The sequence below is a fragment of the Mesocricetus auratus genome, unplaced genomic scaffold, assembly GCF_017639785.1.
Source record: "Mesocricetus auratus isolate SY011 unplaced genomic scaffold, BCM_Maur_2.0 Super-Scaffold_100007, whole genome shotgun sequence".
Lineage (NCBI taxonomy): Eukaryota > Metazoa > Chordata > Mammalia > Rodentia > Cricetidae > Mesocricetus > Mesocricetus auratus.
Window position 1 is genome coordinate 16629596 of NW_024429191.1, and position 25625 is coordinate 16655220.

Sequence of the window (25625 nt, forward strand, 5' to 3'; positions counted from 1 at the left end):
TGTTTGGATTGCAATCTAAAGACACACAACACCCCCTGCTTTTTACATTGGTTCTGAGAACCTGAACTCATGTCCACATGCTTGCAAGACCATCACTTTAATGACTGAACTATCAGCTGTTTTTTTTTTATTCTCTATCTATATGTAAGTTGCCATTAACTTTATTCCCAGAGTGTAGCATCACCATTCCCTTTGCAGAGAAATTAGGCCAATGAGTACTCCCCCACCCCCACCTTCCACACAGGCAATGGCCCAGCACTCTCTCATTCCGAGCCAGTGAGGCCACTGTGGGGAGTTTTGACGGTTTCAGAGGGCAGAGCCTGCAGGTGAATGCATGCATTTTCCCCCACTCTAGCAGGAGGTATGACTCACACTCCACCCTACCCAGGGCCAGAGAAGATCCTACAATGCCCATGAGTCTAGGTATAGAAGGTTCAAAGCTCTACATCACATTCAATGATCCTGGCCTACTCCCCTCCACCATGCCAAGCTAATACCTGAGCAAGCTGGTCTCTCAAAATATGTGCATAAAAGCAGCTAGAGCCTTCTCACTGAAGTGCCACAGCTTAGCCACCACCATCTCACAAAACTGAAATTGCATATTCAAAAATTATTAAACTGCCCCTCGCCAGGGGACCACCTCATTCCAAACCGATGTATTCCGTGAGCCACAAAAAAAGGCTGTGACATGCTCAATAATGTGGCTCTTCAGTTTTCATTTACAGAGGCAGTATTCTAACCTATAGATTTTTTGATGAAGAATTCAAGGCTGCCCTTGAATTCATTATATAGCCCAGGTTGTCCTCAAACTATGATATTAAATTACCATGCCCAGCTCATCCCATATTTTGGATTTCACCTAAAGTGGCTTTGTCTCCTGAAGCAAACCCAGATTGAAACATGCACATTCATATTTACTCCCCTTCCAACCAGCTTTCTTAGTGGGGACACAAGAGAACATTTCTGCAAATGCACTCTTAACTACATGTGCTTTGGATTTGGGGGAAGTCACCCTAAGGCAAATTGTATCCTCTGGCATCCTGATGCTTCCGAGCAGAGGTCGCAACCCAGCAGCTCATGACTCCAGACTCCACCTTGGGATGGGCAGATGTGGTTAGTGGTAGTTAGCATATTTTTTAAATATTCAAGTTGTTGTGGAATTCACAAATTTTCCCACACCCATGCCAATTTGCTCCATGCTGTTCTACCTTGAACTTCAGTCTGCTATAGACCCCCCTGTTTGATTAGGAGCCAGACTCAATGGTACAGAAAGCCATTGACAGGGGGGCTCTGCATACTGTTCTAATATGACTTTTACTTTCCAGGGTACCAGCTCTACCAAACTCAATGCCAGAAGCTCCTTCTGCAGTTGACTGTCTGCCATGCATTGATCCTAGAAGATTATTTCTACACCTTCCATGGTACCTCCAGTCCACTTCTCTTAACAGTGACCTCTTTGAAACGTCCTCTGACCTCCCTGGAAACTGCTGCTCATGTCTACACCCACAGGAAATCTGTGGCCACAAGAAGTATCCATTTTTCAGATGAGGAAAGTACCTTATGGCATTTCTCTTAAGAAACCTCTATCTGTCTAGGAGCAACCCCAGGGTGGGACCACATTCCCAACATTTCTCTTTGAACTTGGCAGAATGCCAGGAACATAGGTGGGTCCAAGAGAGGAATCTGGAATAAAGCAGGACTCCTGGCAACTTCTGCTGCCTCTGAGCCTCCTACAAATTAGGATTGTTACAGAGGAGGTCACAAGAGTGTGTGAGCGTAGTTGGGACAGTACCAAGGTAAGCTTTACTGGGCCTGCAGCTGAGTGTGGCAGCAGAGGAACACCATATAGACTGTTGAAGGTACATTGGACAGTACCAGAACAGATGTTGGTACCACCACTACTCTGAAAATTGGATAGGATTCTATGAAAAGGAGTTTCCCAGCCCTTCTCTCAACAAAAACAGAGCTCTTAGTGAGTCTAGGTCAGTGTTGGGCATTCCTGGCATTCCTTCTTCAGGATACAACACACAGGGGCTATCAACAAGTATTCAACTAAATGAAACAGCTGTGACTAAGTAGGGTAGAGAAACATTTTTAAGAGTTAAAAAAAAGTGGCTTGTTCCTCAGGCCAGTAACTGCCACAGTGATTTTTCTCTTGCCCTCCATGTCTTTGAGTTGAGCAGATGTGACCTCTCTCTCTCTCTCTCTCTCTCTCTCTCTCTCTCTCTCTCTCTCTCTCTCTCTCTCTCTCTCTCTCTCTCTCCCTGAAACATCTGATTGCAGCCACTTCAAGGTATACAAGGAAGCCGCATGCTCAGGGAGAGACTCACAGCTCTGTTACCACACACAATACATTGTGCTTATATATGTTGGGCCAACGTTCTAGAAAGACATGGGAAACAATGGAAATTAATTATAGGATGGGATGGGGATGTTGTGTGCCCATATGTTGCATGCATGAGTATAAATATGTACAATATGTACACCACAATACATACATGTTTTATGAACTGAGTACCTGCATTGCTCAAACATATTTACTGTTTTTCAGTTAAAGGAGCTTTCTATCACAAGTCAAAGACAAGGCAACATTGTCACTTCGGGCCATCCTTCCTACTAAGAAGACTATCTGGCAATCAGTGAAGGACAAAGGGCAATACCTTATACATATCCAAATAGTCTTCATCAAATGGATACATTGACTTAACATGTCCCCTTTAAGATCTCCTCTAGCCTCCTTCAAAGAGTTCTTTACAAAATCCAAGTGGTTTAATGAAAAGTTTACTATCTAATGAATGGTGCCAACACCCATTCTTTCCTTGTCCAGAAGACCCCAGTGCTTGCTTATTTTGTCAGAAACACAAAAAGGAGAAACGCAATTGCATTTGTGCTGATGCTAAATGTTAATAGATTTGCCTAAATGCCTGCTAATAGCCCCCTAAAATTAGCTAGACTAGCAGTGCGTGCCTAATGCCTGGTTGTTTTTGTTGTTTTACTTGCTTTGTGTTTCTCTTTCTTTTATCAGAAGGAGGCAAAATAAAGGGAAAAACATTCCTGGGAGAGAGAGAGAGAGAGAGAGAGAGAGAGAGAGAGAGAGAGAGAGAGAGAGAGAGAGAGAGAGAGAGAGAGAGAGAGAGAGAGAAGTTTTTAAGCTCCAAGACATTTTCAGTGTCGCATGTGAATTCAGGAGAAAGAACATATATTCTGAAACTATCCTACAGTTCTGACACTCTGTCATGAAGGTGACAAATCCTGGTGCTCTAATGTTTCATTAAATTAAACATGAAATGTTTAATGTTTTGTTAAATTAAACATGAAGCTGTGACTTTGGACCCGAGAAGCACAGCCTTCCATCAATTCCTCACATCCCTTCAGGTCACTTTTCAGGTTATAAGAATGGAGGTTTGTTTGTTACGGGCACTGCATTTCTCTGGGCAGTTAAAAGACACTTTCTTTGTGCTTACAAATAAGACCCGTCAAGCAACACAATTTAGGGAGCTTGAAAATATTTCCAAACCTAGTCCTACAGAAAATAGCTTGCAGACGGCCCCTCCATTAAGTCTGTCTTGACCCCTTTTCCTTTCAAATATTTGCAACTGTCTCTGGGCAGTTTCTCAAGAGCAGAGGTGTTATAACATTATTCGGATCTGAAGCTCATTTTGCAGATGGGCATGCTAGTTCCCAAGAAGGGGACGACTGGCTGAAAACTGTAGAAACTAAGAGGAAGATGAAATCTCTCCTGTCCCATTTTACAACATTCTTGAGTCCTTACTCAGGAAGACAGAATTTGGCAGTGGAAACTAAAACCAAATTGAAGCCTGAGTCTGAGTTGGGTAAGCATCTGCAAAGAGGGAAGCCTGAGGACTTGTGTGATAAAGGAATGAAAGTTGTGACGGAAGCTCTCAAAGTGGCAGAAACACAGAACCTGGCTCAGAGACAGGAAAATGAAGCTCAGCCAAAAATGTGCTCCTTTCTGTCGATACGATGGCAGTGTTAGCAGGGCTTTGTAGAACTCCCAGTAATACATCTAAACACTACCATACAAAATACGTTTTTGACCATGCTTTTTAAGTGAACAAACAACAGCAGCACCTACACAGCAAATTAAAGTCCCAGAAAGAAACTGGTAGATCACATCTATATTTTTCAAATGAATTTTGCTGGGTTATCACTAGTTTCTAAACAAAGTTCCAGAATGATCATACCACTGACAGCTAAGAGAGGACTGACCATCCCTCTCCCAAAGGATGACCTGCTCAAAATCTCCAAAGTTCAAGCTTTTCAGCTGTAACCTCACATGGCTCTGCTGACGCACCAGCTCTCAGAACTGGTCAAAAGCTTTAGAATAGTCCCAGTTTGATAGCTGTGTCTTGCCCGGTGTGAATTCTTTCCCCAGCCAGTTACCCAAACCAGTAGGAATATAATTGACACTTACCAGTTTGAAGCTGCATGTCTGTGAGGCAAACTAAATAAATTAAACGGATCCTGCTTTAATCTTCTTTTTTAGACCCCAAATGCCTTAATCAAAAGGAAAACAAAACAGAACAAAACAAATGTTCCCCGAGGTCCTTTTTTAAACCGCCAGAGCATAAGCAAAGAAATCGCTGTCTATTTTTTTAATGGAATACCCAAAGCCTATCCCTTAGCACCACAAACGAGTGAGAGCTACTTTGAACATCCTCCTGTCCTATCCTGTCACTCCCCAGCTCTGTCTTCACGTCCATCTCTCATGTATGGCCAGGACTAAACATGAGTTCCATTTTGAATCAAAATTAGGAGGATACTTCAGTTGGATATTTGGCTTGGCACAACTACTATAAAAATTCCACGTAAAAGCACATTTGATCCCCTCCTGCAAATGCATGGAGGCGTTTGTGGTCCCTAGTAATATCCCCAACGCATACTTCGCCTGTAAATGCGCTTAAGCTGCAGGACTTCATTTGGGGTTAGCTGTCCCACAAAGCTCATTTGCTCTTACCATTAAGGCAAGCGACTCTAAAAGGCTAGCACGATGCTTTTAACTATGTTTGAGAGGCCAGTCAGATCTTGTTAGCAACAGCTGCACACTTACCAGGCTCCCAGGGCCTTGACAGAGCTGTCCCAGTCCTTCTGGGATTGGGGACATGCAATGAAGTCAACCAATCGTTAGCTGGAGCCACACATGCACGCTGTACCAGATTCTCATTCTCCAAATAAAAAAAGGAAGAAAAAGAAAAAAAAAAAAGCACACAAGCAAGCAAGGCAGCCTCCTCCAAAATTCCTCCTCCGTTGGCCTCTCCCTGGCAGATACAGCTCGCCAAGGTCCTGGCTGCACTTTCAAAAGTACTACTCAATAAAAGGATTTTAAAGGCTGTGCTGGGAGCCGGGTGCTTCTGATCCTTGCTTTGGCTTTTTCTCCATCAGCATTCCTCGGCAAGCCTGCACAAAGCGGGGTACGCTACATTATTTATGTCAGCTTTAGGCTCTGGAAAACACACACTGGCATCCTGATTACTAAGAATTCTCGTGGATACAATTAAACTGTTCCCACATATATCCCCCTACACCCTCTGTCTCTTCCCTGATTCAACCTCTCTCAGAGCAAACAAAAGCACTTTGAGACGTGTCCCAACTCATCTATTAGGAGGCAAGAGAACACTGAAATATGGCCACTATGGCAAACGAGTGTGGGGAAAGGTTATGATCACAGAGTGAGCAGAAGACATTCCTGAGAGAAAAGGGCAGGTGATGTTGGGGGTGGAGGGAAATCCTCATCAAGCAGCCTCTCCGGGTTAAAGGCGGGGACATGGGATAGCAACATTAAGGCTCTACCAAAAGCATTTGAATGAATTCATGGAAGATTGATTTAGAATGGGCTGTTAAGGGAAGTCAGGAATACTGGCAAGCCAACTAACCTCCTGAGCTGGATGAAGAATGATCGCGCTCACTCAACAAATGCTCCTCGGTGCCCCATTGAAGTCATAGTTCCAGACAGGAAGACCAGAGGTTTGGCCAAGTAGAGAAACGATTTGGTCCCCAAGTCTCCGCTTCAGTAAAATGAACAATCCTCCAAGTTTCAGCCCACCCTTTCCCTTCCTGTTATAGCTCAACACTGCACCGTGAGCTAGCTTGGTATATTAGCCACGGGCAGAATGAACTCTACACTGGCATGCTGAAGGCTACTACAATGGCAGAAACTTCCTCCTCTAGAGGAGTAGTAAGACCGCAATGAAATTCCCCCTGTTTCTACCTGGAGAGTCCCTGCTTGGTAGGCAGGGTCACTTCACGTTATGGAAGCCCCAGGCACTGCTTAGTGAGACAACCTTTGGCAGGACCTCACAGTTAAGTCGGCTCATCTGAGCAAGAAGTCATCTTGGGGAGAGTCAGTTACAAGAACACAAGAGAAGAGAAAGTTGCCTTTCTCAAAGGCTTCCCTTGAACGCTTATTCCTATGTTTGCTAGGTTCATTTTTTATTTTAAGTGATCGCCACTTCTGATGACTTAGTCCATTCCAACTCAGCTGTCTTGGGTGGAGGATTGCTGTCTGAAATGGAAGTAATGGATGAAGGACAGAGTGGAGGTCAATGGTGCTGAGCTCAGAGGCGCAAAGCCATCTCTGCCGCACACATTAGCAAAGCAATGGGCAGTGTGCTCCGGCACACGAGGCAGAGATGTCCCCTGAGCAACAAGCACGTGGAAGGCAGTCTCACAGGAAAAACATATACCATGCCCATCCCCACAACAGGCAGCACAGCAACCAGGTGCCTCAAGATCAGATCAACAGAAGAACAAAGGATGCAAAATTCCTCAGGATGGATCCCAGCAATACGCTGGAATGGATGCTCCAGCCCACTCGCCTTCCTTTAGTGGATCCTTGTCTCCACTTGGGTACAGATGTTTGGTTAGCTTGAAGAAATTGCTCTCATCAACTCCTCTATAACGTCAGTCATACTGTAATTTTTCTTGTTTAAGAGCCAGAAACAAGTAACTAGAGTAATAAGGACCGAACAAGATAATTCCAGGATATTATATATTTCATTAGTAACTAAGTCATTATTAACTTTGAAGTTGACCTCGGGCTAAAATTCATGGCAGGGGTCCCCAGTGGACCCATCTACTGCCCTCAAGTACTGCAATAGAAGAAGGCCTAAGGGCACGCTGGGTATCTGCTAACTTGGTTTTCTTAGACAAGCTTTCATCTTCCTTGTGTCTCAGTGTGCTCATCTGAAAACTGAATTATGAGAAAAATTCACTTTTTCTAAACATGTTAAATTACATTATTAATTAATGGTGTGTGTGTGTGTGTGCATGTGTGTGTGTTCGTGCATACTCTCACACGCATGTGGCATAGTGCACACGTGGGCAGAGGACAATGTGCAGATGTCAGCTGTTCCCTCCATCATGTGTGTCCTCATCAGGCTCGGCAGCAGGCATCTTTACCTGTCTACACTCGAATGCTTTGGAGGATTTGGTGAGAAGTGAAACGCTCAGCTATGACTCTGGCACTCTGTGAGCTCAAATAACCCTCAACTGTTAGGAGTTCTCAAAATGCTATCAATTAAGTGCCATAAAGCATACACTGACATGGATCAAGCATGCCCAAACCACACATCTATGCGTTCCCTGAACAATTGGCTCTCATTATTGACAATCTGTTTGCAAAGCACAGAACACCATCATTTTCCTACAATACAGCTTGAGATGAGTTGCCCCGTGGCAGAGGTCTCAATAGGCACTGAGGAGGGGATGAGAGCAGAAAGAATTAAGGTGTGCATCATGCAACAAGTATGTTTTGACAAGGAGATTACAGGTTTTCCAAAAACAACTGGGTACCTTTCTGCTGATTAAATCATAAGCTAAAATGATTCTGGAGTTTTGAGATCCAGAACAAGTCTGCTCTCTACTGGACGTGGGAAGATAAAAGTGACCAGCTGTCCCATCTTCTAGGACCTTCTTTCTTACCTGTAAACCCCTTCCATAAGCTGCAGAGGAGCAAGGCCGAGACTCTCTGATACGAAACTAGCACGAAGAAAGAAAAAGATGGCTAGCCAGATGAAGTGACTCACTCATTTTCATGCCACGAGCGTAAGTCTCTACTATGGTCTTTCTGCTCATTCTGTCTCCCACAAGCCTTGAAGAACAACCAATGAGACTTCCAGTCTGATTTTTCCTATTACTGTCCAGTAATTCCGTGTCAATTCAGGTCAGTATCTCTAATTAAATGCTGTGTTCACTCGATCAGCACTTTTCTTGCCAAACATAATTTTTAAAGAAATTGTTGCCTTATTTTTCTTTAGATAGAATGTATTACTAAGTAGCTGAAGGGGCTAAGGCTGGCCTAGAACTTACTATGTAGCCTAGGCTAGCCTCAAACTCTTGACTTTTGTGCCTCTGCCTCCTGAGTACTAGGATTACCCATGTATACTACTACCATGCTTGGCTTAAATTTTGATTTGTTTCTTTTTATCCTATTTTATTCTTTTTTTGTTTTTGTTTTTCTTTTATTCTTCCCTCATACATTACGTCCTCACTGAAGTTTCCCCTCCCTCCACTGTACTCTGTTCTTCTCTCCAAGCTCTCCTCTCCCCCAGATCCACTCCTCCTCCATTTCCCTTCAAAAATTAAAAAAGCAGGCCTCCTAAGGTTCTCCATAAATGACGTTCTACAGCGTATGCTACATACTTCATCTGTCTATTTATAACCTACCTAATTTTCTTTCTTTTTAAACAAATTAATGTCTGCATAACTGGGGATTAATCCTAGAACCTCACATGTTCTAGGCAAACATGCTACCATTGAGCTACAATATGTATTATATATACAACCAACCCAATATATACGTGTGTGTGTGTGTGTGTGTGTGTGTGTGTGTGCCCTCTGAAGAATACAGTGAGCTTCCTTGAGGTGCTTCTTTACTCATGTTAGTTAGCAGAGAGCCACACCCTCTTCTGGATCAACAAACATGAGAGGTCTTGAACACACAGCTGCTTGAGATACTAATTACTTTGTCCCTTTGTAAACAAAGGCTATGAACACTAGGAGTCTTAACAGGAAACACATCCCATAGCATCTTTCCAGGTAGGCAACGCCTAAACATTTTCTACCTCTAAACACCTGAACTGTGTAAACATTAAGAACCATTCCTTCTTTAGAGTTTTAAGCAAATCCTTCTTTCTCACCCCTTGTCAAGCCGCTTGAACAAAAATGTGGTCTGTTGCATCATCCACTGAAGCTATTTCTCCAGTTGAAACATGAATTACTAGTCCTTCCCGAACACATCAGCCAAATCAAGTTGTAACATGGTCCTGCTTTATTTACTCTACAGATCACAGCTAATTGCTTTCTAATACGACTCATGATTTTGCTTCATTAAGCTAACATTTCCCTTATTTTCCCCTTATTTAGGATGTACCACCGTGGAGCTGTATCCTAAATCAGTCAGCATTAAGTAGAGTATTTCTTCTCACACAGGCTGTACTTCAGCTCAGGGTGATTCCAACTTCATTGGGACATTGGAAGCTTTATAATGTGAAGGGTGACAAACATTAGTCTAAAACAGAACTTTTTTGTCTCTGGAAATATACAAAGACATACTCTTAGTAGTCCCTAAATTCTGTTTGTTTTTTTTTTTCTATGTGGAAGCTAAATCTCAATTCTTCATTATGAATGTTCTTAACTATGTACAACTGAGGCGCAGGTGTGCTCCCTGGTAGCAGAAGTGAGCCACTTGTCAGTGCTTCCAACACAGTTAGAAAATGTTTGGGGCACCGTGTCCCTGTTTCCTTAAGGACAGAACAATCCCTAAATACAATCTTTAAATTGGTGGCTTTAAAAAATTAAGATGGCAGAAAAGCTTAAGAAGCCAGATAATCCTCATGCGAATAGCATCCTTCAGTGAAGCAAAGGAAAAGCAGGCATCATGTTCCCTGAAGTTCAAGGTAAGCTGTTTAAGGAGAGGACTCAGAACACGTTTCCTGTCCATACAAGTCAATTCCAGAACATGGCTAATTCTGCAGCGTTCTGCACTGTGGCTGGGCAAGAAGGCACAGGGCTCTTGGTAGAGCGTCCAAGGAGAGACTCCAGGGGTGGGGTAAAACATGGATTCATGCTCCAGAGGACTTGTCTTCCCTCAGACTCTTCTCGACCCTTTGTGACACATGCTTCTCCCATCCTTTGCCAGACAGAGGCATCTGGGAAGGTTTCCCTGTGGCTTTAGCAACTAATTTTCATTTCTATCTTTCTGAATCACTTTATATTAAAGTTATAAAACAAGATTGGGCCTAGAGAGACAGCTCAGTGGTTAAGAGGCCTGGATGCTCTTCTAGAGGACCCAGGTTCAATTGCCAGCATCCACATGGCAGCTCACACTCTTCTCTGTAACTCTAGACTCAGGGGCTTTGATGTCCTTTTCAGGCCTCTAAGGGCTCCAGGCAAGCACATATATAGGCAGGCAAAACAGCCACACACATAAAATAATTTCTCTAAAAAGAGTCCTAATGGGACTTACACATTTATTTAGTCCAAACCCCTTAATAGTGTTGATAAATAAAAGTCAAGGGCTAGGAAAAGAATTTAGTGTAGAAATTCCTTTTTGTTTGTATCATCATTGTCTATCATTTTACAACTTTCTTACTTTCTTGATGCTGACCACCCTTCTTCTACTTTTCCTATTTTTTTTTTTGTCCATGAGAATAGACCACAGTCTGTATTTGATAATATATAGCTGCCAGGAAGGAGTCTGGGCACTATACCACAGAAGGTTCTGGTGGACTGACATGGGCCTGTTGGGAGCAGAACCAGAGTTACAGAAGCAAGCACTCCCAGAGGAGCCCACAATGGTTCTGAGTTGTGAAAGATGACTACCACCTATTAGGCACAACTCGGTCCACACCCCATCTGAGGATCTCTGCTTCTCCTAAGAGCAGGCTGATGAACAATGCACCAGCTCACCTTGCTCTTGGAACGCTTGCCTCTCTATGTCACTCCTGGAACACACTTAGGATAGAAGCCAGGGGTGGCTATCACCTTTCCATCTCCAGCTCATGTGCATCACAAGACACTTCCAAACCCTTCCCTTGCAGGTAAGAGTCCAGGCAGAGCCCAGGCACTGAGAAAATCCCCTCTGGGAAGCATGTCCTGGGAGTGTCCGGTGAAATCTTTTCTGTCTCATCTCTGAAGGAAACGCCACAGAGATATACAGATTTCCCCTGAAAAGTACAAGGAGAGCAGGGCGCCCCAGAATGTGTGCAGGGCCTGTAGGGAATCAATCGCAGTTCACATCTGACTGGGGAGCCAGATTTACTCCTATCAGTACTGCTTGGCAGGAGGGCTAACTTTAGTCACCTCCCACCACCTTCTGGATCTCTGCTCTAGCTAATCTTTCCTGCCTCAGCTGAAGCTGCATTTCCATATTATTATCTAATGTTTACTTCACTTTTTATCAACATGACTTAATGCTTCCCAGATTAGTCTCATGGTAGCTAATAATAACAACAAAATTACAACTTATATACGCTAGCTATATATAACTCTATACACACATCTCTATGTGTACATCTGCATTGCCTCATATAAATTATAATAAATATTACAAATGTTATAAATATTACCCTAGATGAAATTTCATCATTTATTTTTATCACTGCATTAAAAAAAAAGACAGTATTACTTTGTGACTTTCCCCCTTCAGAATGCCATGCCTCTGAGCAAACTGCCACCAGGAAAAGAAATACTCTAAAAAAGAACTTTTCATTACGTCCTGGGAAGCATTAAGTCATGTTGATAAAAAGTGAAGTAAACATTAGATAATAATATGGAAACGCAGCTTCAGCCCAATTGGAGAGCTCAGAGAAGACCCTCACATTCCTTTTCATCCTGGGGACCAATGCTTGTATGTGTTAGAAAGCTGTTTATTTCCTAACAGGCAACTCGGGCTTGGCACCATGTAAACCCAGTGTCTGCTGAGACTCCCTTGGGGACAAAAAGGAAAATCGTCTGTATAGATCAAACGTGTATTAGTTGCATTAGCGATTGGTCCCTGGAGACTAATAAAGGCCTTTTTAGACAGATTTCACTGCACAGCTCTTTGGAGATTTCATTGAACTCGCCTTGGGTATCACAGATTTGGGGCTGTCTTCTGGTCCTAAGCATCAGAGGAAGAGAGCAGTGAATTAGAAGGCTGGAAGAGAACTGCTACCCTTCATCGTAGATGAGTCTCAATACCAAGTCCATGCTCTCGTCCCCATCAATATTTCATGTTCCCAGAGTCATAAGAAAACACATCTGTTGCCTCCCTGCATCGTAATGTGTGGGATGGAGCAAAGATTATTACAGAGCAGGTTCGGGAATTTAAAAATTTATCACCTTCTCAATTTAGAAAGCTGGTATGTGGTTAGGACTTATGAAGGCTCAACAAGCCTGAAATGACCGAGGGGCCAGGCCTTGTTCCTGAGAAATCTCTGATGTGCGGGAAATCAGATGCAGTGAAAAGTGGGAGGTGGTCAGAGCCGTGGCTGTCCGGGCTGCACACTGAGACAGAAGGTGAAGGCCTCAAGTCCCTAGTGTGTTCCCAACAGAAGGTTTGCTGTGTAGTGTAGCACCTTTTGATGTGTGTTTGGCCAGTGGGGAGGAAGGGGAGGGGAGGAGAGAGAGAGAGGAGAGAGATTGAGAGACAGACAGAGAGAGAGAGAGAGAGAGAGAGAGAGAGAGAGAGAGAGAGAGAGAGAGAGGCAGAGACAGAGAGAGAATGAGAATGCCATTATGTTATCTGAGTTTTTACCAAGTAGGCTATCTCTCCTCCTTTAGCACACCAGGGACCGGGGCTCTTACTGCCATGGCACAGTGGTTCTTGATACTCAGCTCTGGTTCATATGTATGTGTTTGAAACTGTATGGCAACATTGGCCAGCTCTCTAAAAAGCCATTCTCAGAACCTGGGGTATGCCCAGAACATTCCTCTGCTGTGAATACCTTCCAAAGAATTAGCCTGGCTTAGTTAACTTTTTCTCCTACTGTTGGATGCATTTTGGAGAGATGCAATTTGGCAACATCTTCCACTAACTAGAATGTCCAATGACTTCCTTGAAATGGAGGTTCCCAGCCTTTGCTCATGAATAAATGGGAGCTAATCACTCCAATGTTGGTCACAAAAGAAGCCAGATACTCTAGTACTGGAAGCAAAACGCTGTACTCTCAACATTTGCCTTACAGAAGTCTTACAGCGAAATGGTGAAACAGCAAATAAGTCTAAGTGATGGATTATCTCGTACCCCTGTAGCCTGTCTGTTTGCAATGGTGAATCTCACTGGAGTGAATCCCAGGGACTTGACCACCAATCAGTGTGGTGGCCGCATCATTGTGGTTCATAGATATATTGCATCTTCTCTGGCCCCTCTACTTTCACAACTTTTTTCATTTACCTTATCTCTTGGTCATTTTGCTCAGCCATTAAGGGCAGGGGGTACTTAAAAAGATGGATGTTCTTGTCCAGTAAATAGGCAGTACGGATTTCCTCGACACAAAGATCACAGTTAGGAATCAATGCCGGCACCACCACACTTGCTACCTAGCCATTCTTCTCCAGACATAGATGTGCCCTAGCTTGTTCTGTGTAGGGTGTGGCTTAGAGAACAGGGCTCTTTCTAAGAACTCTCTAGATGGGTAAAGAGGCTTGAAGCTTCCATGTGCAACATTCACCAATAAATGTAGAACTCATTGTATTTGCTATTCTAAGATAATACATAGAATGTCAGGACAGCTGACATCTCAGAGTTCGACAGAGGTGAACCTTCTATGTTAGTGTCAACCCTTGGGAAGTGGGCTGTTTTCAAGGGAGGTCATAGGACAAACTTGTAACAATGACAGAAGAAATATTTCCCTAGAAGGATTTTGTCAAGATGGAAATCTGAACATTATTCTTCTTAAAAACAGAAAAACAAAACAAACAAAACCCCTCGTCTACCTCCATCGTTTAGTGGGCAAAGCCGCCACCCTATCCTGTTGTCTCCAGCCCCTTTCTCGCCAACTGCATTTCACTGCACGCTGCAGGAATACCACACATCTGGATGATTCCATCTCATGCAACACCTGAAGTCTATGTCTATGGGTTCTGTTCTGCTAAAAAGGGGGTTTCTTTCAGTCTTCTTCTTAAACCTATGATATAAAACTTTTATGTCCTTCAAGACCCATTCACACACTTTTCTTCAATGAGCTTTCCATGCTCTCTCTCTTTGGCAATCAGCGTCATGTGCTTGGCTTCAGGCTTCATGTGTGGCAGTGTAAACTTTGTATGGAATGATTTCCATACAGCACTTGGGCCAGTGTCCTGCACATTATAGGTACTTAATAATTGTTCACACCTGTTATTGCCCACCAGGGCATTTACTATCTGACATGCAGAGTTTCTGCATTAGTCCCAAAGTTCTGTTCATAAATTCTTTGAACCATTAACAACATGATCAGTATTGGACCTAGAAGGGTTCAGATTTTAAGTGACAAGTAGTTACTGAAGACACCCATCAGGAAAAACAAACAAACAAAATAAAACAACAACAACAACAACAACAACAAAACCAGAGCAAGTTCTGTTCCCAACAACATACATCTCTGAATTTTCTTTCATTGTACTTGGTCACCACTGAGGTTATACTGCACCCCAGGTTGGCCTCCAGAAACCACATGTGTCAGGAGCCAGAGGAGCAGCTATAAGAGAGGAGCTGGCTCTCCACTTTCCATCACGCTAATCAAACTATGTGTTACAGTGCCTTTCCTTAATCTGATTTGAGAAGGGCCTTAATAACAGGGTAAAAGCAAAGAAGCAGCCGGTTCTTCGAGGAGCGCTCACTTTAATGGCAATTTCTTTGTTGTCCCTTGTGACAAGAGAGGCCCCTTACTGGGGCCAATTGTTGCACTTGGATCCAAGAGGGAAGCCCTCCTGGAGGCTGCGTGCATTTCTCAGGGCACAAGTCAGCCCTTCCTGATTTAATTAGAGTTTTTTTCTCTCTCCACCTCTCTTGACCTTCTGCTTGATTATGTAGTGAAGCATTCCTGGAGAGCAATAATCCTGTAAGCCCGACATCAACCTTCACAGCTATGAAAATGACAAAGCTGTCAGGATTCCAGTCTTACAACTTCCAGACGGGGTCAGTGCGGAGATTTACCAGCAGAGAAACTGAAGGGCCAGAATCCATTAAGAGGGGAAAAAATGGATACTTTGGGAAATAAAAGGACCCAAACAATGACAACCAGAGGCTTTGCATTTCAAGGTGTGCTGGATGCTTTCACTTCTCTGTGCACACCATTAACAGGGTGATTTAGTAATTTCAGTGGGAGCTGCCATCCCCCTGGAATGCCATTAGTGTCAGAGTCAGGGAAAATGAGGAAGTCTTTTTTCCCCTTCCAGAGTATGCAAACACAAGCTTAGAAACATGTTTGCATTTGGATTGGACGATCTAAACCAACAACATTCAACCTTTTCACTAGGAGCTGGGAGCTGTTTGACAGGGCCTACTTTTCATCAGGTAGGTTCAAAGTCTACACACTGCAGAGGCTTCCCTAATAGGAGGGACTAATAAGATTATTTCCTTAAAGATCTAACCTTGGCACCCATCCTCCTACTAGAGGCAGAGCAGATTCATTTTCTAAATTGCTTACCTTCAAAAATCTTTCATTGACTAGGGCAGGGTCTCAGCATGGCATGCCAAGGCACTATTAGTAAGATTCTCCTTGGGGTTTGAAGTGGGTTTTATTTCAGCTTCTGTCTCATTGGAATACTTTTCTCTCACCCCAAATTTTAATTCCCCAAACTAAACACAAACAGCATTTTAATGGAATGAATCCCAAGAGTGATAACTTACCACTCCCAAAGGTCTAATCCCCAAACAACTTGCCTCTCTACTCAGGGCTATGTTTCACCAACAGCAAAATTTCTAGGAGCTGGAAAATGACTCACTATGTGAAGGAACTAACTGCAAGGATGATGATGACCTATGGCCATCCATAGGTCTCACATGGTAGAAAGAGAGAACACACACACACACACACACACACATACACACACACACACACACACACACACACACACACACACTGTTCTCTACTGTTCTCTTTCTTCCCTGAGCACAACATGGTACTTATACCCATTACCTACATAAATAAGTAAATGTAATAAGATTTAATTCAGCCAACCCAGGCACATATCTAACTAAGCATGATTCACTGCAAGGAAAGAAAAGAATGGGGATGAATGTGTATTATTAAGTATACATAAAATAGATGGCTCTATTTCAGAATCCCTTTCTCCAGCTTGTATTTTGGCTCAGAATACAAAATCTCAGAATACAAAATCTCCAGTTAAATGGAGAGTTTTAGGGGAAGAAAGGGCACGTGGTCATCAAACTGAATTCCTTCTACCATCCCACCTCCTGCCTTCCCAAGGTAAGGCAGATAGGATCGACTGAAATAATGAGGACAGTTTTCACTATCCCATCCAGGAGGAGAATGACACACAGTCACTTAAAAGAAGGTGGCTGAAAACCAGGGACTCTTTAAACAGTTTATTGTGTTTTTCAAAGGTCAAAGCCGGAGTGCTGTGTGGTATTTTATGATCTAAATGGGGCATAACAATAATTTCCTCTGAATTAAACTGAGTTTAGGCTCTTCTTAGGAGAGAGAAGACTGAAGTTGACTAACTGTGGGTGTGGGAGCCCAATGCTTGCAAGGGTGTCTTGTCTAACTATTCCTTTATGTCCCACAACCTGGAGAACCATAAAAACTACATGCCATTGACTTCTCTCATGAGGTTCTTTTCATTTTAACGTTTCTGAAGTAGGAATCTCTCTTGCAAATGGTGATGTGTTATACTGTAACAGGTTACATTTCCTTCTCTTATCTGGATGTTAAAGAAATGGCATAAGTTGATACTGAGTGCATTCTAGGATTGAAGGAATACTGTCATACAAGAAAATCAATATAACGAAGAGTTGGTTCTTTGAGAAAATCAAGAAGATAGACAAACATTTATCCAAACTTACCAAACAACAGAGTGTGAAGATGCAAATTAACAAAATCAGAAACAAAAAGGGGGACATAACAACAGACACTGAGGAAATCTAGAGAATCGTCAGGTCATACTTTGAAAACCTGTACTCCACACAATTTGAAAATCTAAAGGAAATGGACAATTTTCTGGATAGATATCACTTTGCAAAATTAAATAAAGAATAGATAAGCAATTTAAATAGACCTATAACCCCTATGGAAATAGAAGCAGTCATCAAAAGTCTCCCAACCAAAAAAAGCCCAGGGCCAGATGGCCTCAGTGCAGAATTCTACCAGAATTCAAAGAACAGCTTATACCAATTTTTCTCAGAGTATTCCACGCAATAGAAGCAGAAGGGTCCTTGCCAAACTCTTTCTATGAGGCTTCAATAACCTTGATACCCAAGCCACACAAAGACACAACTAAGAAAGAGAACTTCTGACCAATATCCCTTATGAACATTAATGTAAAATTACTCAATAAAATACTGGCAAATCGGATCCAAGAACACATCAGAAAACTCATCCACCATGATCAAGTAGGCTTTATCCCAGGCATGCATGGTTGGTTCAACATACGAAAATCCATCAATGTAATCCACCATATAAACATGCTGAGAAACAAAAATCACATGTTCCAGGTTTTCATCTAGAAGTTCCACCTTGTGCAGGTTACTACATATTTTGGAGATGAAGAAGTCAGACCTTAGAGAAGGTAAGTCATTTCCTGAAGGTCTAAGTATTAACATAACATAATGCAAAGTAAAGTTCAGACTCCCATTTCCCAGTTCAGACTTTTTCATGGCATCCTATTGAGGCTCTGGAGCCATAATTCTAGCTAGCAATGTAGACATATACATCCTATTATGTAAATTTGGTCCTACTGAAAACTGTCCAATTTTTGGTAGAGTTTGCTGTTGTTTCAATAGTAATTCCAAGATTGTTGACTATGGAAATCTTCTGAGGATCTTTAAACATTTATGTTCCTGACACTCCTTTCTAGACATTCAGATGCCATTGGTGTGGGGTATGCCTGGACATGGGGAACTTCAGGCTCCTCAGGTAACTCACATGGGACCCCCTCCTCTAGTGAAATGAGACAGACATGTCTTTCCTGGTGGGGAATTTGCATAAGTGTTCCCATGCAGAACCTCTTCATCAACTCCCCATTAGTCTCCCTCTTCCTTAAGTTACACATGTCATATTTTAAGAGGATCTGTCTGATTTTTACAAATCGCACTTATCAAGTCATCTTTAGTTCATTTCCCTCGGACTTGTTAATGATATTCCATCAAATGGAAATAGAAGAAATTTGATGGTTTCATTGTGCTGTGTAGTCTTCCCTTGAGTTAACAGAGAATTTCTGCCTAGAAATACTTTCATTAATGCCCAGGTTACTATGTGATGGACAGTGTGAATGGCCTGACTTCAGGCCTAGCAAGATGGCATGGTTTAGCTCCACAGCAGAGCTTTTGGCTTAGGTAGGGACAGACTCAGACAGAGGGCTTTCATCAGAACACTGGGATGTATAGGTGAAAGAATTAACTGTTAGCTTTCAAGCCTGGGGAAAATGGCTAGGTGCCTATTTAACTTATCAAAGATAGGCTCTCCCTGCATCCCTTAGTCCCTACCTGTTATATGACCTTCCTGGATCGCATACCCCATCCCCTACCCTGAACACTCCAGCCTAGGGCCTGGGCTGCTTGTCCCTGTATAGTCCAACTATTTTGGTTACCTATTCTTTTTCTTCTTCAGAACTCCTATCTGCTGTACCTGGTCACTGTCTCTCCTCTCTCCTACTCCCCTTCCCCTTCTCCTTACATGGCACAGCTCAGTCTGGTCATGCCCACCCTGCACTCTCCCAGATGTTCCTGCTTCTGGATATGCTATAACATTTATCTATAATAGACCTTCTCCTCCACCAAACCTATGACTAGTCATGTTCCTTTTCCTTTTTATTTCTTTTTTTCCATTCATTAACATTATTCAAAGAGAGGTCTGGTCCTGGCCTATGAATCCTGGAAAGGGATTCTAAAGCTCTTGGGATATGAGTGTTAAAAGGACCAGTTACCAGTGGCTCTGTTTACTTAGGGGCCTTGGGTCATACTAGGTAATTTAACAGTAGGTTTTACAGTAGAGGCTTTGGACCATGTCATATGAACTACAACATTAGACAGATTAGTGTCAAAATATCAGACACATGAATGGCCAACCATGTCCACATGTTTGAGCCCAAACTAATACTTAGGATCTGAAGACTCAGGCCAGCTGGAAGCTCCCCCATGCTTGATGTCATATACTGTTAATAGAAAAATTTCATTCTGTGAGTGGACAACTGGTAGTTTACCTTTCATAACTTCCCTAAGCTTTGCCACATGACTGTCTTCTTGTGCCTGGTTTTAGGGTGTAGCCTTTGGCTTTAAGAAAATGTACCTGGAGAATAACAGCTTCTAGTGAGCTCTAGGAGTCATTCTGGTAAGTTCTTGAAACTGAGCCTGCTCTTGAGGACCCTCAAATGCACATGGTATCAGATGTAATGTGGTCTAGGAGACCCTTAGACTTTAGAGTCAACAGGCAGAAGTAGGGGTGATTGTGTGGATTTTCCTGGCTGTGGAGAGAGAATCTTCTTTTTGCTTGCACTTGATCGTCAGAGGATATAACCTGGAGTTTAGTGACTCAGCCCTGCTACCACATCATGAAAGCCCGAGGGAAGAGAAAGGTTTTTATGTTCACATTCCCACCCCTGAACTTAGCCTACCTGAAGCTGGACCTCTTTTGGGTTCCATGTGAATGTGTTTTTCTTCTCTTCCATAAACCTCATCTTAGTTGAGATGCTTTCTCTTAGATATGCTGTGCATCGCATAGGTTCTTCAGAATGGACCGTATGTGAAATAGCTTGTACGGATAGTATCTGAAAGAGTCTGGGCTTAAGACTCGGATTGTCACTGCTGTCATTGTGATTTTTAATGGTTCCTTATTATCAGTTTTTATTAAAGTTGAAGTCCATAATTGGATAATGATGTGCAGGTGTTCATGCTGTGGGCAATTTGATTCTGACTCTACTTACCACCTATCCTTTCTCAGTGTACTGTAGAACTGTCAGGTTTCCCCAGCTCCCTATGCCTCTTAACTCTGAAGCTTCAGCTACATTTGTGAGTTCACTTCGGATTCACTGTGATAAAATATGCATATTTCCTGAAACCCAAAGTATTCTCACTGAATATAATAAGTGGAAAGTTATTTTACAGGAAATGAAAATCTAAGATTAATATTCTCTGATGCCATCTCGTCCCCTCAGGACAATTATTCACTGTACTACAGCAAAGTAAACTTGCAAAATATGGGAATTGGTTTTCTCCTCAGACATCTAGGATGAGCGAACTTCTGAAACTACACAAAACCAGCTTGTGGGTTTGATGCTCATCTCCTCACCTTTTAGAATCTGGTCTTTTAGAACACAGAACTCAAGGAAACTCAAGGCAGAGTGCCTGAGATAGAGAAAAGGAAAAAAAGAAAACTAGGGGTGGTTGAACACCAAGCCACTATATAAAGTTACTGATAGCTGCTGGTACTGGGCAGCTGACTTCAAGGACTCTTTGATGCTCATTCCGTCTTCTCCTTATTTAAAAACCTACTGGACTTTACTAGGTGCAAAGCACTGTAGCTAGATGAGGTGTATGTCCTTTTGGATTCACAGTTTTAAAGAATAGAAAATTCTACATTTAGTTCATTTCATGAATCAGAGGAAAATTCTCCAAAAATACAGAATGGAAGTCTTTGCAAAGGACTGTTCTATCAACATTTCTCAGGAGAACAGGAACCTCTTCTGGTAAGTACTTGCCCCCATTCCCCACCATGACTGTTAGGCTTAAGTAGGTTAGGTAGGGTTAGATGCTAAAACACATACATGAAAACAATGTAATACAAGGCAGTGTTTATGTGTTAAGTGGCAAATGAGTGCTGCCCCAAAGAGCAAGCCAGGGAGAGATCACTTCAGACAACGTACATCTCACACTCTCCAAATTGTCTTGTTATATGGACCTATCCCTAGTTAATTCAAGCAGCCAAATGACAAAGACTCCCAAAGCATTACCATAGATCCCCTGGTGAAGTTCCTTCCCAGGTGGAGAATCTACAAAGACAGGCAAGCAGTGGCTCGCCCACAAGCCTGCTCATCCACTCCCTCAGCCTCTGACACTGGCACAGTTTGAAAGGCTGCCTTGCAAAACTTCCAAAGTCATAAACACTGGTGTTTTTTTTTTTATTCCCACCATTTTGGAGTGGCTATTAAGTCTGATGATGGCTTAGCCTTTCCCCCTATGGCCATATATTTTCAGTTTTTCACTTCTGGTAATAGAAGCAGTCCTCTGACAATTAGGAGGGCTGCTGAAGGCTGTGCCTTGACCCTCTTATCTAGAGATGTGATAAAATGTGTCCTTTAAAGCAGAGGTGGGGCAATGGATCTTGGCTGGTCCTTCGCTTTGATATCTACTGTGCATAGATTTGAAATAATGCACTTGAGATAAGCCTCAGTTTTCTAATCTCTAGAGTGGGGAGAGCCCATGGCAAGACTTAACTAAACAGTGCATTCCAATAAAATGGAATACACAGTCAACAAGTGGTAGAGAGTAGTATCATTACGGTTCCAAGTTCCTGACAACTAAAGGGTTAATAATTATGTACATTAAAGATGTTTGTATCCAAGATGCAGATTCTTGCTACCCTTGTCATTCATCCCATGCTCCACTCCTCACATCTCCAAGTAGAAGAGCAATGTAGGCTAATGGACAAATCTTAACAACTACACCCATAGCTACCGAATACCCACTTTCCCCATCTTCTATTTCTTGTTATGCTACAACATTTTGTCATTACAGAGGTCAGAAAAATAAATGTAAATATGTTCTTAGAATAAGAAATCACAAGCAGACTTTCTTAGTATTCAAGTAAAAGAATATTCCCTAATATCTATTTTTGAAAGTTATTTTTTCCTTCTTTCATGCTGATAGAAGATAGAGTGGGCAGGCATGTGAGACTTTCTGATATGATGGAGACATTTTGAAACTGGATTTCATAGACGACTGCATAATGATATACAGTCATCAAAAGGCACACTTACAATGAGTGCAACTTGTAACTGTAGATAAATCTATAAAGAGACCTGGCCTGAATGCTGCAAATAACAGAGGAGGAGGAAATAGAGAAGAGAGAAGAATAAAAGTAGGAAGTAAGAAAGGAAGAGCATTCCAACGGGTCATTATAAAGTCTAAGCAGTACTTCTGAACCCTCAAGGTATGTGATCTGTTTTCTGGGATTTGGAGATTTGAAGCTTTGTAAGATCATTCAGCTCTGGTGCTTTCTGACTCATAGTCTGACATCAGAACAGAAAGGAATGCTGCTTGCCAAGGAGGTAGTGGTGGGTGCATGTCTTTAATCCTAGTACCCAGGAGGAAGAGGTGGATTTCTCTGTGTTCGAGGCCAACCTGATCTACAGAGTTAGTTCCAGGACAGGCTCCAGAGCTACAAAGAGAAGCCCTGTCTCAAAAACAAACAAACAAACAAACAAACAAACAAACAAACCAAAACCAAAACACAGAGACAGAGATAGAGAGAGGGAGGGGGGAAAAAGGGAGGAATAGAAGGAGGGAGGGGGAGAGGATGGCTGTTCTGTAAATAAAAGTAGAGAGCAGGAATCTCCCCACTGATTCATTACCATCTTCCATAAAGATGCTCCTCTTATCAATACTTGTTCTCAATCTGTTTCTGTTCCAAGGAACAGAGAAAGCAAGGGAAGCAAAGGGTGTCAAAGGCGAAAAGAGCATAGAGTCATTCTTCACAGAGGATGTTTTACATTCCTGACCACAGGCACTGGGGCAATAGTCTTCTCTGCTCTACTGCACCTTCCCATGTAGACATCACATAAGAGAAACTGGGTCTAGCAAAGTAGCTTTGATGCTCATTGTGTAAGGGATAAGGAACCTGACAAAATGGAGACGAGATTGGCCAATTATTTATTTGCCACATTTCCTTTGTGCCTGAGGCTCTTCCTAATGCCTCCTTCATCAGGCATTGAGCTTTTTTGGCTCTCAAGTCTCTGCTGGGATCTATCTACAGTTGGCATATGATCCTGTAAGCACTCATTTGATTTTCTTATGTACACAGGGTTAAGGTGTCATCCTTTCTAGGATTCATGCAAGTTAATATCTGGCATCCCAGGAAATAACTGCTAGTCTCATAGAGAAGGAATGAGGGTTGACAGTTGTGAACTTTGTTCAGACATCATTAGTTGTACTACAATGCACCTATATGCACTTAAGCCCACACAAGTGCTTTATCATTCTGATGGGACTTAGGGAGAATCCATTTAAACCATCAGAAGTTGCAGCAAAGGAGCTGGCTATCCACGGAGTCAAAAAATGTCTACTCTGCCTCGTGTGTAACTGGTTTAATTACTTCTAGCTGTAAAGAACATCTTGGGCTCTGTCCAACAAAACAGTTTGATATGACTGGAGGAGGAAAATGTGCCTTTCAGGCCTAAAGCTCAATTCAATTCTATCTCTGTAGATCACACATTATAAGCCATCAGAGGGATTCTGTGATTGTGGCCTGGGTGAATTATTTTCCTGTTTCTTCTTATAAATGATGATGATACCATTATTAGAATTATTAATTGATATTAATACTATTGTTATTAATGTGATGAATTTTCACATTGAAGCTTAAGCTGGTCTAGAATTCATTATGTAGCCTAGGCTAGCCTCCAACTCGTGATACTCTTCCTGCCTTAGCCTCTGAATGCTGGGACTACAGTCCTGTCTTAAATGAATTCTCTCACCGTCCTTAGCTTTGATTTCATTTATTGCTCTTAGTGTCATAAACAGAAAGGCTTTTTAAAAAATCACGCCCGAGAGATGGAGGGGTAAGTAAAGGTAAAAGAAATATATTGACTGTGAAGCCATGAGCTTTCACTGAAGGTCTTAAATGGCAAAGAATCCCATATTTACTGATTTAACTTGAATATTTGTACTCCTTCTAGAATGCATGTTGCCACTTCGTTCCCAACATGATGAGGTGTTAGGACGCCAGTAGGTCAGGAGGGTTCCAACGGATTAATGACTGCATGGGACAGGTTTGTAGCAGCCACTCACCTCTTCCCCTCCCTCTCACTGTTGGATGAAGAAACCTCATAACATCTATGAGGACCACACCCTCTCCAGGTCCCATACCTGTAGGTGATTTCTCAGCCTCCAGAACTCTGATAAAATACATTTCTGTTCTTAGAGCCCCTCAAGTGGAGTGTTTTGTGATGGTAGCACAGAGAAATAAGACATCATGACACTTGCCTCTCCTTCATTCCTCTCCTCTAGTCTCTGCTTATTAGTCCCACCCAGCTCTCTAAGTAAGTCTAGTGAACCAACAACCATACTCCTGTCAGCACATAAATCCACTTCTCAAATTATGGCCATTCTCCAGGAGACCTATCTTTAGTCCTCCCAACAGCTGTCTGTAACCTGTCTTTCTGGACTCTTGTCTCCTTGGGTGGCTGGTTCTCTGTCATTCACACTCAATCCTGACATGACACCTTCTTTCCTCTTGGGTCTTTGTGTTTGTTCCTTGTCTCTAACCTCTATTTTTTGTTCACAGCTATATTAATGCCACTCACCTTGTTTATTGTGTCCACATAAGTTGAGAAGGCTGACATTCTCCACTAGCTGTTATTTCCACAACTGGATGGGACAGGTAACATTTATCTCTGTATTTGCAAGTTCTAGCACCTTGACAGGCACATTGCAGCTGCTAAGCAATTGCCCAAGAAATGAATAAACATGGTGCTTTATAACTGTCCACCAAGAAAGAAGATAATCATGGAACATTTGACCTCAGGTTCAGAGACCATTTTTCCCAATGCAAGGCTTTTAAAGCGCAAAGAAAAATGTAGTACTGTACTTGGTTGATCAAAGTACTCTACTTGGTGGACACTGATCATTTACAAATAGAGCATTGGTTTTGTAATACAGAAGCAAGGCCTGGAACGAAGAGAGATTGAATTTAAAAAGAATAGAAATAAGCAAAACAGCAACAACAAAAACCTAGAAATCAACCCTTTCATCTGCTGGAACTAATTCACATTGTCTCTTCAAATTTTATGTGATTCCTAAAGTAATTTATTCCTAGAGGATCAAGTAAGGCTATGGCACAACTGAAGGAACACTCAGAGGGGGAACTTGGATAAGGAAAGTGGTGTGTAATTTCCCAGGTATCACAGCCTCATGGAAAACACACATCATGACAGCAGCCCTTGGCCAAACCCTGAGGCTGCTAGTGCTCTGGAGCGGATGCCCACAAGAACGGAAGTACAATGGAAATCAAGAGTAGATTATATGTGCTGCAAGACTTGAAAACTAACATGCAGCCTAATGAGCGCATTATAACTGCAGGCTCTGCTTGTTAGCTGTTGAAAATATTTTCACAAGGCTCTGGGTATGGCAGGGTAATGCTAGTTATAAAATGCCGATGCTGAAAGGGAACTCTGTGTATGCCAGACTCAAGCAAGTCACCTGGATAATGGTGGTGATTAGAAATGAATCATCTCACCCAGACTTGGGTGTT

At 42.4% G+C, this 25625-nt stretch overlaps 1 protein-coding gene across 8 annotated transcripts in view; it reads right to left on the minus strand.

Annotated features, from left to right (window-relative positions):
* The window catches only part of Tenm2 (teneurin transmembrane protein 2), a 1211860-nt gene that overhangs the window by 414191 nt on the left and 772044 nt on the right, over nt 1–25625 (minus strand). The window lies entirely within an intron of this gene.